We start from the raw sequence: 17,730 nt of genomic DNA on the forward strand, positions 1-17,730 counted from the left end.
TATTCCTAGACAACTTGACTTTTGCTGCTGTATATTCATCTTCTAATTGTTCAAGGTTAAACTTGATTCTTATACCTTGATATTTAAAACAGCAACTTTGCTAACTCCTTATATTAATTTGAATAATTTCTAGATGAGCTTTCATTTCTATGTTAACTGTGTTAACATTCACAGTTAAAAAAACTGTCAGGAGTGACAGTTGTTTTTTTCTCTTCAATTCTTAAAACTTTTTATTCACATTGTATGCCTTATTTTTTTGATGAGGACTTCCAAAACAATGTTTACTAGAAGTGGTAATAGGATGCATCCTTGTTTTGTCCTGATTTTAAAAGTTATTGTTTAATGTTTCAAATGACAATGGTATTTCTTATAGGGCTATGGTAGACATCTTTTTTAAGTAAGAAAAGTTTTGTTTTTTTTTAATAAATTTATTTATTTTATTTTTGGCTGTGTTGGGTCTTCGTTGCTGCATGCGAGCTTTCTCTAGTTGTGGTGAGTGGTGTGGTGCGCAGGCTTCTCATTGCAGTGGCTTCTCTTGTTGCAGAGCACGGGCTCTAGGCGTGCAGGCTTCAGTAGCTGTGGCACGTGGGCTCTAGAGCGGAGGCTCAGTAATTGTGGAACACGGGCTTAGCTGCTCTGCGGCATGTGGGATCTTCCCGGACCAGGGATCGAACCCATGTTCCCTATGTTGGCAGGTGGATTCTTAACCACTGCGCCACCAGGGAAGCCCAGAAAAGTTTTTTTTTTTTTATTCCTAATTTGTTAAGGGATATTTGATGTTGAATTTTATAATATTTTCCTCCATTTACTTAGAAAATTATATGGTTTCTTTTTGTGAATTTATTAAATGTATGAGTTATTTTAATACATTTTATGTTATTATAACATCTTTGTCTTTCTGGCATATAACCTACCCCATATAAGGTAGTTTTCAATATAGATTACTATATTCAATTTGCTAATATTTTAATTTAATTTGGGGATTATAATCCTAAATGTTCCCTTGTCTTTGTTGACTAAAGCTCAAGGTGGTTTGTTCACTCATTTTTTCTTCCCACATGTGAGCTCATCATTAGAAGAGCTTCTGCATGTTTACACATTTAAACAGTGTTGAGCAATTGTCCCTCCAAAGGGGTATACCTCTTGGCATTCCTAGGGCATCACTGGTTTCAGGAGAGTTTATATGTTAATTTCATGGCCCAGCTATTCTTGGACCAAATGTGTAGTACAACCTAACTTTTATGAGTTTCTCTCTCTTTCCCTCTTTCTTTTTCTCCTATAATTTAATGGCAGTGGTATTCTGGAAGGATTATGGCAAATGATTTTACTCTGTCCACCACCCTGATCTAAAAACAAACCTTCATTTGATAAACTTTCATCCTCTTTTGGTTTACATATTAATCTTCTCCATTGATTTCCTCCATGGTAAGGTTATTTCTAATTTACTTCTTGTCTCTGGTGTACTGCACAGTGCATCGTATAGTCAGTGCTCAAGAATATTTCTTGAATGAAAGCATGAATTCTCTCTACTAATTTCAAGGGTCCATGTATTTGTTAAGACTTAAAACAATGAGGAACAATAGATTCATTAGTTTGAAATCATTTTTGAATTGCCAAGTACTGTGTTGGCACTCTTACCCAGAGTTTCAAGAAGCCACACATTTACTTTTTTTCCTAAAGCAACAAACCAGTTACATTATGTTGAGTATGTGTTAGGCACCAGTAAGGTGTTTTACACATAATAACTTACTTAATCCTTATGAAAGCCCTGTGAGGTAGATACCATTTTAACCTCCATTTTATAGATGAAGACACTAAGTCCAAATAAATAAGTGGCCTACCCAAGATCATCCAGCTGGTAAATGGATGAATCATGATTCCAACAGAAGCAGCCTAACTTTATTATTCTTTAAAAAAATTTTTTTTAACATCTTCACTGGAGTATAATTGCTTTACAGTGGTGTGTTACTTTCTGCTGTATTACAAACTGAATCAGCTATACATATACATATATCTCCATATTTCTTCCCTCTTGCATCTCCCTCCCACCCTCCCTATTCCACATCTCTAGGTGGACACAAAGCACCGAGCTGATCTCCCTGTGCTATGCGGCTGCTTCCCAGTAGCTATCTATTTTCCATTTGGTAGTGTACATATGTCCATGACACTCTCTCACTTTGTCCCAGCTTACCCTTCCCCCTCCCAGTGTCCTCAAGTCCATTCTCTATGTCTGCATCTTTATTCCTGTCCTGCCCCTAGGTTCTTCAGAACCATTTTTTTTTTTTAGATTGCATATATATGTGTTAGCATATGGTATTTGTTTTTGTCTGACTTACTTCACTCTGTATGACAGACTCTAGGTCCATCCACCTCACTGCAAATAACTCAGTTTTGTTTCTTTTTTATGGCTGAGCAATATTCCATTGTATATATGTGCCACATCTTCTTTATCCATTCATCTGTCGATGGACAGTTAGGTTGCTTCCATGTCCTGGCTACTGTAAATAGAGCTGCAGTGAACATTGTGGTACATGACTCTTTTTGAATTATGTTTTTCTCAGGGTATATGCCCTGTAGTGGGATTGCTGGGTCTATCGTAGTTCTATTTTTAGTTTTTTAAGGAACTTCCATACTGTTCTCCATAGTGGCTGTATCAATTTACATTCCCATCAAGAGTGCAAGAGGGTCCTCTTTTCTCCACACCCTGTCCAGCATTTATTGTTTGAAGATCTTTTGATGATGGCCATTCTGACTGGTGTGAGGTGATACCTCATTGTGGTTTTGATTTGCATTTCTCTAATGATTAGTTATGTTGAGCATCCTTTCATGTGTTTGTTGGCAATCTGTGTATCTTCTTTGGAGAAATGTCTATTTAGGTGTTCTGCCCACTTTTGAATTGGGTTATTTGATTTTTTGATATTGAGCTGCATAAGCTGCTTGTATATTTTGGAGATTAATCCTTTGCCAGTTGCTTCATTTGCAAATATTTTCTCCCATTCTAAAGGTTGTCTTTTCGTCTTGTTTATGGTTTCCTTTGCTGTGCAAAAGCTTTGAAGTTTCATTAGGTCCCATTTGTTTATTTTTGTTTTTATTTCCATTTCTCTAGGAGATGGGTCAAAAAGGATCTTGCTGTGATGTATGTCATAGAGTGTTCTGCCTATGTTTTCCTCTAAGAGTTTTATAGTGTCTGGCTTTACATTTAGCTCTTTAATCCATTTTGAGTTTATTTTTCTGTATGGTGTTAGGAAGTGTTCTAATTTCATTCTTTTACATGTAGCTGTCCAGTTTTCCCAGCACCACTTATTGAAGAGGCTGTCTTTTCTCCATTGTATACTTTTGCCTCCTTTATGAAAGATAAGGTGACCATAGGTCCATGGGGTTTATCTCTGTGCTTTCTATCCTGTTCCATTGATCTATATTTCTGTTTTTGTGCCAGTACCATGCTGTCTTGATTACTGTAGCTTTGTAGTATAGTCTGAAGTCAGGGAGCCTGATTCTTCCAGCTCCGTTTTTCTTTCTCAAGATTGCTTTGGCTATTTGGGGTCTTTTTGTTTCCATAAAAATTGTGATATTTTTTGTTCTAGTTCTGTGAAAAATGCATTGGTAGTCTGATACAGATTGCACTGAATCTGTAGATTGCTTTGGGTAGTAGAGTCATTTTCACAATATTAATTCTTCCAATCCAAGAACATGGTATATCTCTCCATCTGTTGGTATCATCTTTAATTTCTTTCATCAGTGTCTTATAGTTTTCTGCATACAGGTCTTTTGTCTCCCTAGGTAGGTTTATTCCTAGGTATTTTATTCTTTTTGTTGCAATGGTAAATGGAAGTGTTTCCTTAATTTCTCTTTCAGATTTTTCATCATTAGTGTATAGGAAGGCAAGAGATTTCTGTGCATTATTTTTTTATTCTGCTACTTTACCAAGTTCATTGATTAGCTCTAGTAGTTTTCTGGTAGCATCTTTAGGATTCTCTATGTATAGTATCATGTCATCTGCAAACAGTGATAGTTTTACTTCTTCTTTTCTGATTTGGATTCCTTTAACTTCTTTTTCTTCTCTGATTGCTGTGGCTAAAACTTCCAAAACTATGTTGAATAATAGTGGTGAGAGTGGGCAACCTTGTCTTGTTCCTGATCTTAGTGGAATGGTTTCAGTTTTTCACCACTGAGAACGATGTTTGCTGTGGGTTTGTCATATATGGCCTTTATTATGTTGAGGTAAGTTCCCTCTATGCCCACTTTCTGGAGAGTTTTTATCATAAATGTGTGTTGAATTTTGTCGAAAACTTTTTCTGCATCTATTGAGATGATCATACGGTTTTTCTTCTTCAATTTGTTAATATGGTTTATCACATTGATTGATTTGTGTATATTGAAAAGTCCTTGCCTTCCTGGGATAAACCCCACTTGATCATGGTGTATGATCCTTTTAATGTGCTGCTGGATTCTGTTTGCTGGTATTTTGTTGAGGGTTTTTGCATCTATGTTCATCAGTGATATTGGCCTGTAGTTTTTTTTTTTTTTTCTGTGACCTTTTTGTCTGGTTTTGGTATCAGGGTGATGGTGGCCTCGTAGAATGAGTTTGGGAGTGTTCCTCCCTCAAGCAGCCTAACTTTAGTATGGGTATTTCACCACTATGCTACCTTGCCATTGTTGGCTTGTCATCTCTTCTAAAAAGCTGTTACTATCCTCCCTCATACTTTCATGCTCTGCTGTAATCTCTGTACATGCAGAAACTGTGTGCTGCTTATTTTAAATATCAGTGTTTGGTACTTAAATGATGTACTACTGAGGATGCATGAACAAATGGGTGAATAGTTAATTCAGAACAGCTGTGCTGTCGTAGGGAACCCCATTTTTTAAGCCAGTGTCAAAGAAAGGAAAATTGACATATTTGAAAATAAACTTTTCATTTTAAATCACCCTTTGTCTTTTAAGCAGTTTATACATTTTTTTGAATAATAATTTACTTCAGTGGTAATATATTTTTGGTCAAGCTACATTTTTGTCAAATATTCCTTGTAATCTCCAGTTTCTTCTCATTTATTTGTAATATTTCTGAAATAGTAGGCTCAATAAAGTATCAATATTATATTATATAATTAAAAGCACTTTGATTTGCTTTTTGTTTTTGTACATAATCTACTTATTAATTATATAATTAGATTTAATAAAACAAAAATTAAAATAATTCTTTGACTTCATCAAGCTTTTAGTTATTACTCTATTAGACAACATTTTTGATTATTATGACATTGGAATATCAACTTTTTATATGAAAATTTTACAACTTTTTATGATGTTTCTAAAGTATTCATGATTTTTCAATTATTTTCCAAAAATAAGATAGCTGTTTACCTTCACGTATTTTTTCCTAAACAGTGAAACTTAAGTTATCCTTTTAGTTTGCTATTTCAACAAATTCAAATTGACTCTATTGCCTTAAATGTAGCATACCAATACCAATGTTTAAAAACATTGTCAAAGTTCCATAACAATTGGTAGGTAGCATTAAACACAGAAATCTACATGAGGGTACAAAAGAGACTTCCTTTGACAAATGACCTTAAGATTTTTTTTAGGAATAGACCTATTCCATTAGACCTATCCCATTCTTATGCTGCAATTTTTAAAGTGCTTTTCAATTTTATTTTTAAAAAAATTTTTGTAAAGGGAAATTGCATATTTTAAGCACTCAAAAAACATATTCTGTCATCTCTTATTTATTTTATCATTTCCAGATAGTGGTTGCTGCGAGAAATAGAGAGAACCTGTCTCTGGAGTCATGCATTGGCACCATGACTTTAAACAGCAGGAATGTTAATGATGAGAGTCCTGTTCTTACGTAAGCAAAGAGTAAATATTTAAATGCTAAGATTTAACCACTGAATCTTTTTTTATAATGGGGTAAATATCAGAGTTTTGCTATTATTTCCATTGTCAATTTTTTTTTACAAACATTCAAAGTGACCTAGAAGCAAACCTCTATTAGCTCCATACTATTGCTCTTTTTACACACAGTGAGTCAACCTCAATCATATTTTATGTTTGAAACCACAGAAGTCAATTTTTTTTTTATGGAATAAGAATTCAAAGCTTTCTCTTTTCCTATTAAGTAATATATTGTAAATACTCCTTAATAAGTAAAATATTGTAGAAAATGCACATTGATACATTCGTATTGAAGAGAATTAGGGTTTTGCTCTGGATTAGGCTTTGGCTTACAGGAATGTTGTGGCTGGTTTGATATTCCATCCAGACCACTAAAAGTTTCTCCATATCAGCAATAAGGCTATTTCACTATCTTATCATTCTTGATTCACTTGAGTAGCACTTTTAATTTCCTTCAAAAACCTTTCCTTTGCATTCAGAACTTGGATAACCGTTTGGCACAAGAGGCCTAGTTTTTAGCCTATCTTGGCTTTCTACATGTCTTCCTCACCAAGCTTAATCATTTCTAGCTTTTGATTTAAACTGAGAGACATGTATCTCTTTCACATGCACATTTAGAGGCCACTGTAGGGTTATTAATGGGCTTGATTTCAATATTGTTATGTCTCAGGGAATAGGACGGCCGAGGAGAAGAGAGACAGAGGAATGGCCAGTTGGTGGAGCAGTCAGAACACATACAACATTTATCCATTAAGTTCATTGTCTCATATTGGCATAGTTTGTGGTGCTCCAAAACAATTACAGTAGTAATATCAAAGCTCACTGATCCTAGATCATCATAACAAATATAATAATAATGAAAAATTTTGAAATATTGTGAGGATTACCAAAATGTGATATAGAAACACCAAGTGAGAAAATGCTGTTGGAAAAATGGCATCAGCAGACTTGCTCAATGCAGGGTTGCCAGAAACCTTCAATTTGTAAAAAATGCAATATCTGCAAAGTGCATTAAAGTGAAGTGCAATAAAATGAGGTATGCCTGAATATGAAATGAAACAGTGATTTCAAAAGTGTTTGTAGTATTTTGTTATCTGGAATAAAGTATAATTAACCATTCAGTAGAAGGACTAGAGAAAGGGTATAGGTAGGAGAAAACTTTTAACTTCACTTTATAATACTTAAAGATTCTCTAACAGATGTAGTAATTTATAAAGAAAAAGATTTTTTGAGGCCAGGGGCTTGAAACTCTTACAAAATATGTATCATATAAAATTTAAAATATTTGTTGTGTGACAGATGAAAAGAGACATTTGTTTACACTAAGTGATAGAAAAATCCCTTTTGTCCCACAGATATATACCAGATGCACCTATAAATATTTATGAAAATCTGGCTGTTGGAACAAAGCTAGTGAAGCTGACAGCAACTGATAGAGACATAGGGGACTCGGTACATTATGAATTTATAGATACACAAAAAGAATTTTCAGTAAATGAAGGTATAATAATTTTTTGTTGCTAATCATTTTATAAAGTATATTATAAAATGTATTTTTCACTAGTTAAAAATAAGCTTGATTACCATTCTATAAGGATAAAAGAATATTTAAAATATTCAGCAGCATATTTAGCATATTTTATATGAGGTAAAAAGTGATCATTCTTTCCTTCTCAGAAGTATGGAAATAGTCTGCACAATCTGTATGCTCCAGGGGGCTCCCAAACAATTCAGACCCACAGCATGGTTCCCTGGGATTTTATTGTGTGATTTTTCTGTGAGAAGTAGCTTTTCCCATGAAAACCATAATATTAGTCACATAAATTGAATATTTATTTTATATCATACATTCTCATAAGCACTTTGCATATACAATAACTTCTTTGTTTACTATCCTAATCCCCATCTAACATACGATGCCTGGAGAGAAATCTTCATTTACTCAAGCTCATGCAGCTAATTTGCATGTCATAACCTGCACTTGAATTCAGACTGCTTGAAAAAGAGACCTATAACTCTAAGTACATTCTATATGACTACAAGTTAGGAGTTCATGCATGCCTCTAACAACTTAGGCATAAAGCAAGGTGAGGGAAGAAAGAAAGGCTTTTCCATTTCTTAAGAAGTATTGTACATTTGGCACGCACAAAAGAGCAGGATTAATCACACACTGCCTTTCATATCAGTGAAGAGTCCCACATAGGGAGTAGAATCTGAGAGGTGAGTAAGGAGACCTGTGGAAGGGAAGACCTGTGGCACGCCAGAACTTAAGCAAAGCGAGAAGGATGTTCAGGTCAGAAGTGATAAGAAGGGAGTGGCAGCAGAAATACGAGATTCATTACATAAAGGAGGATTGATACAATAACTGTGTTAAACATAAATGAAGGCTGGTTTCTCCTGTCAGACATGAGTTACAAAAGTAGAAAATGAGAAAACTATAATGAACAATATGAGGATAAATTAAAATTAACAGTGTTAGAGTAAACATGTTTTTCATTACATGGTTAGGTACAGGAAGATGTGTGTGTGTGTGTGTGTGTGTGTGTGTGTGTGTGTATAGTTACATAAATAGATATTGATATAACTGTATGTGGGTACGCATACACACACACACACACACACACACACACACAGATGCATACCTGTAGCTACATCTACTAAAAGAGTGAAAGAATTTAGGAGGATGATACAACAATAGCAATGAGCACATCTAGTACCCAGATACTGACTTCTATATACCATTTTATCTTGTAAGAGCTCCCTAGAGCAATGACTCATTTTGAAAGTGATAGGAGTTAAAATGCAAGATGAGCTTGAAATAACTCGTTGTGACAGAAAGCAAGAACATGCTCAAGGAATGGTGAGGGTATGTTAAAAAACAAACAAACAAACAGAAATTAGCTTGAATTGGCTCCCTCTAGCCAAGTTAAGGGCACTTTGAACATAATAGTTCCTAAATGAAAATAATAGTTGCAAATTATAACCCATTATAAAAAATGGGACTCCATGAGTCCATAGAGATATAAATACATAAATAAATTGACAATTTCATGGGGAAGAGAATGTTTACATATTTTCAAAATACCTCACCATAAAATATTCATTAATTGCAAAGGATAAAATAGCAACTTTGGAATGGAGAAAACTGGTAGACACCATCTTAGTCAAGTAATTAAAGTGAACATCATCAGTAATGAGCCAAACTGATAGCATGCCATAAGAAGATATTGTAACTTCTGTGATATTTAATCCCAAACTACATAACCCAAATCTTATCATGGGCAGACATCAGGCAAATCCAATCTGAGGAAAATTCTCCAAAATTACCAGCCTTTAATCTTCAAAATGGTGTTAAAAATTAAGAGAAGATTGAAGAACTTTCCAGATCGATGGAGACTAAAAGGACATGACAACCGGATTTTTTGCTATAAAAATATTGAGACAATTGGTAAAACTTGAAAGGAGGTCTCAGTATTAGGTGTATTGATGTCAACTTCTGGATTTTGTTGTTTTTATTGTGGTAATGTTGGAGGATGCTCTTAGGAAATATACCTTAAAGTATATGGAGATGATGAGACATCAAGATCAGCAACTTATTCTCAAATGGTTCAGGAAAAAACATTTTTCCCACATGTTCATGATTATTTAAAACATTTAATAATTATAAAGACTAAAAAATAGAAATCAAGAAAGAAAAAAAGATGATATTGAAGATAGGCAGAAAAGAGGCAATACTTTAAATCATATTCTAAAAATTCCTGAAGAAGCACATAAAAGCAGTAGAGCAGAATACTGAAAAGTATCTATCACTCAAGAAAATGTTTCTAAAATAAAAGATGATTTGAGGCTACATGTTACAAAAGGCAAACTAGGTTTTTGGAATACCAATACGGAGTGGCAGAATATGAGACATTTTCTAGTAAACCATTAGATATTAACAAAAAAGAAAAAATATTTGAGCCCCTAGGCAAAAAGGTTAAGTCAGTTATGAGAGTGATAATCAAATTGTAAAAAGACTTTTTTTACAAGAATTTCCAGTTAATAGAGTAACATATTTAGGAAACCTGAGGACACAAATTGTGACTTTAAAAATTTATACAAAGGAAAATGACCTCACAGATAAAGAAAGCAGATGAAATTTCAGGACCATGGAAGCAATCAGGAAATATTGTTCCTATGAGTTCTTCCTGAGGAATTTACTAGGGAATGAACTCCAGACAACCAAAATAACTGGAGAATTATCAGCATAAGAAATGACGGTGAGAGATAAATACATATTTATTTACAAAATTAAAAATAAATAATGTTTTTAGAGCGTGTACTACACATAAAGGCTACATTAGCTGCAAATATAGATAAATTAATTAAAAAGCAACTGTTAATTAAAATATTATGTTTTTATTTTTGTTGATTTTTGTTGTTTTTGTTTTTCTCGCTGCACACAGCTCCCTACCCTAACTCTACTCCGCCTGGGCCAGAAGAACTAAAAGCATTTATAGTAGGGAAAAAGATTGGAACAGAGGCACAATGAGGGGAAACTACTCTAGTAGATATTAAAACATGTTATAATGCCTCTGAATTGCAAACAGTGTGATAGTGACAAGTGATTATACAGATAGATGTCTGGAACAGAATATAAAATTTTGATAAGAGTCCCAAATGATCATGAAAATGTAAAAGTGCAGAAAAGGTTGACATTTTTTAAAATGATGTAATAACTCGTAGCATGAGGAAAATAAAACATTTTTGTATTGTATATCAGATTTTATCAAATTGATTAGATTTTCTCAAAAATGCAATCATACACATAATAGAAGAAAATATGAATGAATTTCTTTATAACTTGTGAGTAGGAAAAACTTACAACCGTAACTCAAAATCCAGAAACCACATGGGAATAAATTGATGAATGTGACATAAATCACCATATGATCACCATCATCATCATCACCATCATCACAACAACTACAACAACCACATTTTTATGGCAAGCAAATAAAATCACCATAAGAAAAGTAAAAATGCAAATGAGAAATTGGGAAAATATTTGCATATTAGAAGAATAAAAGTAACAATCAGATATGAAAATGGACTAAGACAAGAATCAACAGTTTAGAGGAGTTGCAAATGACTCTCAAGCATATGAAAATACGCTCTATTTTATTCATAATAAAATTGAAAATTAAAATAATACTACATTACTATTTGTAACCTATAGGATTACCAAAAATTTATGTTTGAAAATATCTTCTGTTGGTGAGGCTGCGTGAAACAGACCTCATATAACTCTTGGTGAGGATGAAAAATACTACAACCTTTACTGAGAGAATATGGTAGAATCTAGGAAAACTGCATATGCATTTACATTTTGATGCTGCAATCTCACCTCTAGAAAATACCTCAAATACACTGACAAAAATATGAAAAGATGTATACACACACCAGTCATTGCATCATTATTTAACAGCAAGATTGAAAATATCCATAGGGCAGTGATTATATAAACTGTGATACCCCTAGACAATGGAATAATATGTCCATAGAATAAGAAATAAGGAACCTCTCTATATTATTTACATAATGATCTCTGAGATACTATATTGGGGGGGGGGGAGGTGAAAAAACATGTGCATAATGTGTTTCTGTTAAATTTACCATGGAAAGAACACAAAATTATATAACAAATTTTTTAAATCCTGGAGAATTTTATAGATTAAAGAGAGTTAAGAGACATACCAACCAATTAAAAAGTGTGGACTTTACTTAGACGATGATTTGAAAAGCAACAAAACTTCATAAGACAATCCAAAAATTTTTATCATTACTGAATATATGATGATGTTAAGGAATTAATGTGATTTTTAAGGTATGCTAATTATATCACAGTTATATTTTAAAAGAAGAGTCCTTTGCCTTTAAGAATAAATAAAATTTTTACAAATGAAATGACATGTTGTTTGGGATTTTCTTCAAAATAATCCAAGTAGGGGATAAAGTAGGCAATGCTATAGATGAAACAAAATTGGCCATATATTGTAATTGTTGAAGCTACTGATGTGTACATAAGAGTTTATTGTATAATTCTCTTGGATTTAATATATGTGAGTTTTTAAATAAAAACTTTTTATTCAGGAAAATATATGTCCCCATCATAATAAAAGTAAATATGTTATATTTTCAATTGCAATAAACTATATCTTTAAAACAACACAATTTGAAAAGTGGATGGGTTATAGTAAAGATATTAAGAATTTCTCTTACTGTCTTCACTCCACTTCTGTTGCTCCTTCTAAGACAAAAATGCCTAATCAGCTAGAATATATGTTTACCAATTCTATCTGCTAAATGTGAATTAAAATCCTTTCTTTCCATCACTATTGTAATTCAACATCTCTCACCCAATCCTCAGCAGTACAATTTACTTTTCTCAAAATACTCTGTTCTTGCACATATTTCTGCCCTTCCATGTGCTATTCCATTTATCTGGAGTGTCCGTCCTACTTCTTCTCCTTTGGCTTCCCTTTGCCATAACTCCCTCCTCGCAACCTCCACTCCACCCCAGTCTTCTTTACCTGGATTTCTTGTGCTCGTTTCTCAACACTCAGCATAAGCTTCACTGTGTACCCCTCACCCCACCCACCATGACCCTCCTATGAAATATTTTCTGACCTATGCAGTTCAGGAGGATTTCCCTTCCAGGTCACTAACCATTCCCCACAGATCCTCAATGGTGAGTGGTGTATAAGCTTCATCAGGTCAGCAACTGTGATTTGTCCTTTAATTTATCCCCAGAACAATTTTCTCCATATCACTATTTTAATTTATAGTGTTTTCACCTTGTGAATGTTGAACACATTTTCATTATCTGCCTTTTAGATTCAGGAGAGGTCACAATCGCCTATCCTTTGGATTATGAAGATGCACCCACCCCACATTCTTGGGTATTATATTTTAGCGTTTATGACAATGAACGACTGCATTCCACAACTGGAACACTCACAGTGATTCTACAAGATGTCAATGACAATCCACCTCAATGCACTCAGGATACTTACATGTAAGTTATTATAGCAAATTTGGTCTTCAGATTTTGGCATAGAGAGAAAAGAGAGAAAAATAAACGGGTAAACAACATACTATTCCTGGAATGAAGAAGAAGCCCTTCCTTCCATCTTTACTGTATTTTTAACCAATTTGCAGCTTCTCTGGTACAATTGGACCTGCTTTATTTTGTCTCAGAAAATTATAAAAATTAAAGCTAGAAAGAACGCCAAAAGATGACATTTGTCTCGCGCCGTGCTTCCAGGGAGGTAAAACAACTATCACACTAAAAATTATATATATGTATGGATAGTAAATTATAATTCATTTTTAAAATGTTATTGGCATTAATTTAAAGATGGCGCTAAAGCCACATGCAAACTTTCAGCTTTTTAATTACATAGAGATTTTAAAATGAAGGCATGATAAGTTATTTCCATTATATAAAAGGACTACCAAATCTATAAGATTTCATTCACTGAAACACAGATTTCCTGATCCCTAGTACATTTTCCCCTTCAGAATACCTGACTGCTCAGAAAATTCTTAACCTAGTCTGGCAGTATTCTGGTAACATACTCTTTTTTGGTATTCTCATTACATATCTCATTCCAACAGTGTATGCAATAATCCACCCTTGAGGAAAACCATAGATATGTGGGCTTTATATCATCAAGTAACCCAAGACAATCTAGATAGAACTAAAATCAACTACATGGAGTAGAACTTTGACAGTCCTGCAAGATGAACAACAGAAGCTCCTGCTTAATCAGAATTGTCACTTACATAGTAGAAACAATGTTTTATACAATGCTATAAAAGTGCTTTAGTGGTCACTCTTAAATAATGTATTGAAACCACTTAAAACAATATTTTAGAAATACTATTGCTGGCAGATATTTGATAACTTTGTAGAACAAAACATAGTCCAAAATCCACATATGGAAATAGTGCCATTGCACTACTGAACTTCGAAAATCAACTTTTAGTTTGTAAACTTTTTGCCAGAAATATATTTTACTAAAAAACCAAGAGATGGAAAGAATAAACAATAATTCTGTAGACACTCCAACTGCTCCAGTTTGCTTTCACTTCCTATTCTAGCTAGTAGTTTACAGATTCTTACCGGAACAGTATTAGAATTTTTGGTTTCTAGAACATTCTTTCTGTTAACAAATTTGACAACTCACCTTTTATTCCACTATTTTTCTCAAACCTAATGTATTTTAAGTAATTGAAATTAGAAATATTCTTTTAAAACAAACAAAAAATACAAATATAACTTTTTATTGGTCAGGATATTTAACACTAGCTGCTGTAACACCAACAAAAATTTTTTTAATCAATGACTAAACTCAATAAGCATTTCTTTGCCCCTTATGCAAAGAGTAATGAAGCTTGGTTGGCTCTAGTGAGTGGCACTCCTCTCTCTATGCTGAGATTCAGGGGTCCTGGCTTATTGGATCTTCTGTCCTGGTCATATTGTTGCCTTTAACTTCCAACCACGTGGAGAGAGAGAGCATGTGGAAGGTACCCCACATATTTAATTACCTTGCCTAGACTGATACACAGCCTTTTCACTTATATTTCAGTTGCCAGCACATCCTCCCCTCCTCCCGAGCCCCACAGCCAACTGTAGAAGTTGTACAAAAACTGGGATACAGAGAGCAACATAAGAATATTGGTAAAAATTAACAGTCCCTGCTAACTTTTAAGCAAATTTAATAGACAGTCAGTAACAGGACTACGGCAGCTTGAGCTGTGCATACAGCAGATCAAAGCATTAGTTCAAGTCTAGTATTATGCAATAATTTAAGGAACCTCCTAAAAACAAGACAGTTTTAAATACCAAGAATACAAAGAAAATTACACTGCACAGAAGGCAAGAAGTCAAAGGTTTATTCTTTTCTCCAGTCTGTGTCTTTTTAATTGTCATTTAACTTCTCTAGTCCTCAGTTTTCTCATTTTTAAAATGGGGACAATGATAACTTATGTGCCTAAAGGCAAAAGTATGGAGCAAGTAATTTCAGATCAGTTTCAGCTCTAGGATTTATAAATAAAAAATTGTGAAGTTGAGGTACTACTGCCATTTTTCCAGTGATAATATATGCATGTGTGTTACTGAATTTGCTGCTTATTAATCCAACATAATAGCAGCTCATTTTTCCTAGGCCTTATAGCAAGAATGCCAAATGTTTTCTTATCTTTCACAAATTTTCACCAACATTATAATTTTATTATTGGCAGAAGTAGTTATTTAAAATATGAGTATATTTTAAAACATATTTTAAATTAAATATCATCTGCATAAATCTAAATTAACAGGCTATAACACATTTTTCTCAAATTTTCTTATTATAGAATTGAACTTCCTGAAAGCATCCCAGTTGAAACTCTTTTAGTCTCTCTAACTTATACAGATAAAGACAGAACTGTTCCCAATAACAATATAACTTACCATTTGATCATGGATACTTTTTCAAATGAAAACTTTACCCTCACAAACAATGAACTGAAAGCATTTTAAAGATTCTCTCTGACTGTGGCCCTGTGATTGACCTTAGAAAAACATTTTATTTTTACTATTATAAAATCTTTAATGAACTACAGTAGTTCAAATAGCTGATGGCAGAATTTGTTCCTGTATTTTCAACTGAACCTTAAACTGACAACAAAATATTTAGTTTAGAATGAATGCTGGAATGCCATTTTGATCTTGGGAACTGAACTAAGAAGATTATAAATTTCCTAGAACAAATGGTTCTGTGATAAAGTACTGGCTATTCCTTTGGACTGTGTTAAAGTAACCATAATTGCCATTAAGTAAGTATATTAAATAACTATTCTATAAAATAGAATATGCATACTTTATTACTACATCTTGGAATATACAATAGCTTAAATATTTTACCAATTCAGTAAATCTAAACTTTATTTTTAACCATTTTTGAAACCAAAGTCAGTCTATAAGTTGCTATAGTCACATGTTTTTAAATAGAATTGACAGGCTTGGTTAGGCATTGTGTTCAACCAGGATTTGTGGGTAATGTGTGGATATCATTATGATAAGCAATTGCTCATCTGACCAATTGGCTAAGACATCGGACATAGTCTGAATAAGTAAGACATACATAAGTAATAAGCAGTTTTTTGGCCTTGGCTTTGACACAAGCCCTTGCAGTTGGACTCCAACCCAAGCCCCAAGCTGCACTTCATACTAACTCTAATGCCCTTACCATTTGCTGCCTCACACTGTATAACAGAGGTACACAGAAACACTTTCATGACCTTAAAACACTGCACTGTCTGTCAGCTCTGTCTTTTGGTCCTGCTGTTCACACTGTTCATACCACTAGAAAATGTTCCCCGGCATTTTGTTACCCAATTACCCACAAACTTTTGCACAGCCTTCATAACTTTGCTTAGACATTTCTTTTAAGAAGCCATCCCTAATATTTCTTCTCCCTCTTGTCTGGATCACGTGATTCTCTTTGGGTTCACACAGCATTTTGTATCTCTCCCACAAAAGCCCTTATCACATCTCTGTCTCCCCAAATAAACAGAGAAAGAAAAAAAATCTGTTATGAAACTAGTGCCTGGCATATATTCAGTACTTTGTAGATATATGTTAATTAATGACTGAATTAATGAGTTATAAATGAATAAAATTAAACTGTGAAATAGGTTTGTAAGGCATTGATAGGATTTAGTAATAAATTACTCCCAAATACATCAGTACCACATTTTCACAATTCTTTGCAACTAGAAGTTATTGTTAATATGACCAGAATGTCAAAACAGATTCTTAGAAACTATATATACTAATTTGTACCTGATAATGATGAAAAATAATGCAATATCAAAAATATTCTTAATTAGGAATATTAAGATCATAGCATGGTATAACATTTCCTTGAATAAATAATAAATAAAATAAGCTCACCAAATATATGAATAAACAACAGATTGTTGCATTGAACCTGCTCTAATGTTGACAAAACCCATAAAACCTGCCACATAAATTTCCTAGAAGCAAAATCATTGAATCAGAGTACCCATGATGGCTTTTCCGACATTTTCCTGTAAATTATTGAATGTTATACTCACTGGTATATAGTATACCTCCTTTTTCTTTTTTAAAACATTATTAGATTATTGGGATGAGAACAATAGGATTTTTTTCAAAAGGTGATTAAGCTGAGAAAGGGTTATTAAAATGGCAACATTCTTATCTTGCTAGAGCAGCCAAGCCAAGAGAAGTCAGTTTGCAGAAGAAAAGAAACTGACATAATTTTAATGCTTAGTGAGTAAAACCTTTATTAAGAGAACAAAGAACACGAATTTGGCTTTCCAACAATGTCTGAATTTTAAACTCACAAAGGGGCGCAATTAAGATACTAACTTTTAAAAAATAAAATTGATTTGTTCTAAGATGGCCATATATTTGCAGTGTATTATACTAATGGGAGAAAAAAAAGAGTCTTAGCATTCACTCAAAACTGGGATTTATAATAAGTGTCAAGAGTTTTATGTTAAAATAATGAATAAAGCTCTAATAGACTAGTAGATACCATTAACTCTAAATTTATCTTAATTCATTAAAGAGTGACATTCACTGGGGTACTGTTGGTAGCTATGTGATTTTAATGTTGAACAATGAATTGCTATATAATGAATCCGAACTATTTCATATGTAATATACTTAATTTATTAATAAAATAAAAAATGAATGTTTATATTAGTATTGCTAATCACATATTTGATTAGGTCATTTTTCTTTAATGAGTATTGACC

This window comes from Balaenoptera acutorostrata, chromosome 7 (genome assembly GCF_949987535.1).
Source record: "Balaenoptera acutorostrata chromosome 7, mBalAcu1.1, whole genome shotgun sequence".
Classification (NCBI taxonomy): Eukaryota; Metazoa; Chordata; class Mammalia; order Artiodactyla; family Balaenopteridae; genus Balaenoptera; species Balaenoptera acutorostrata.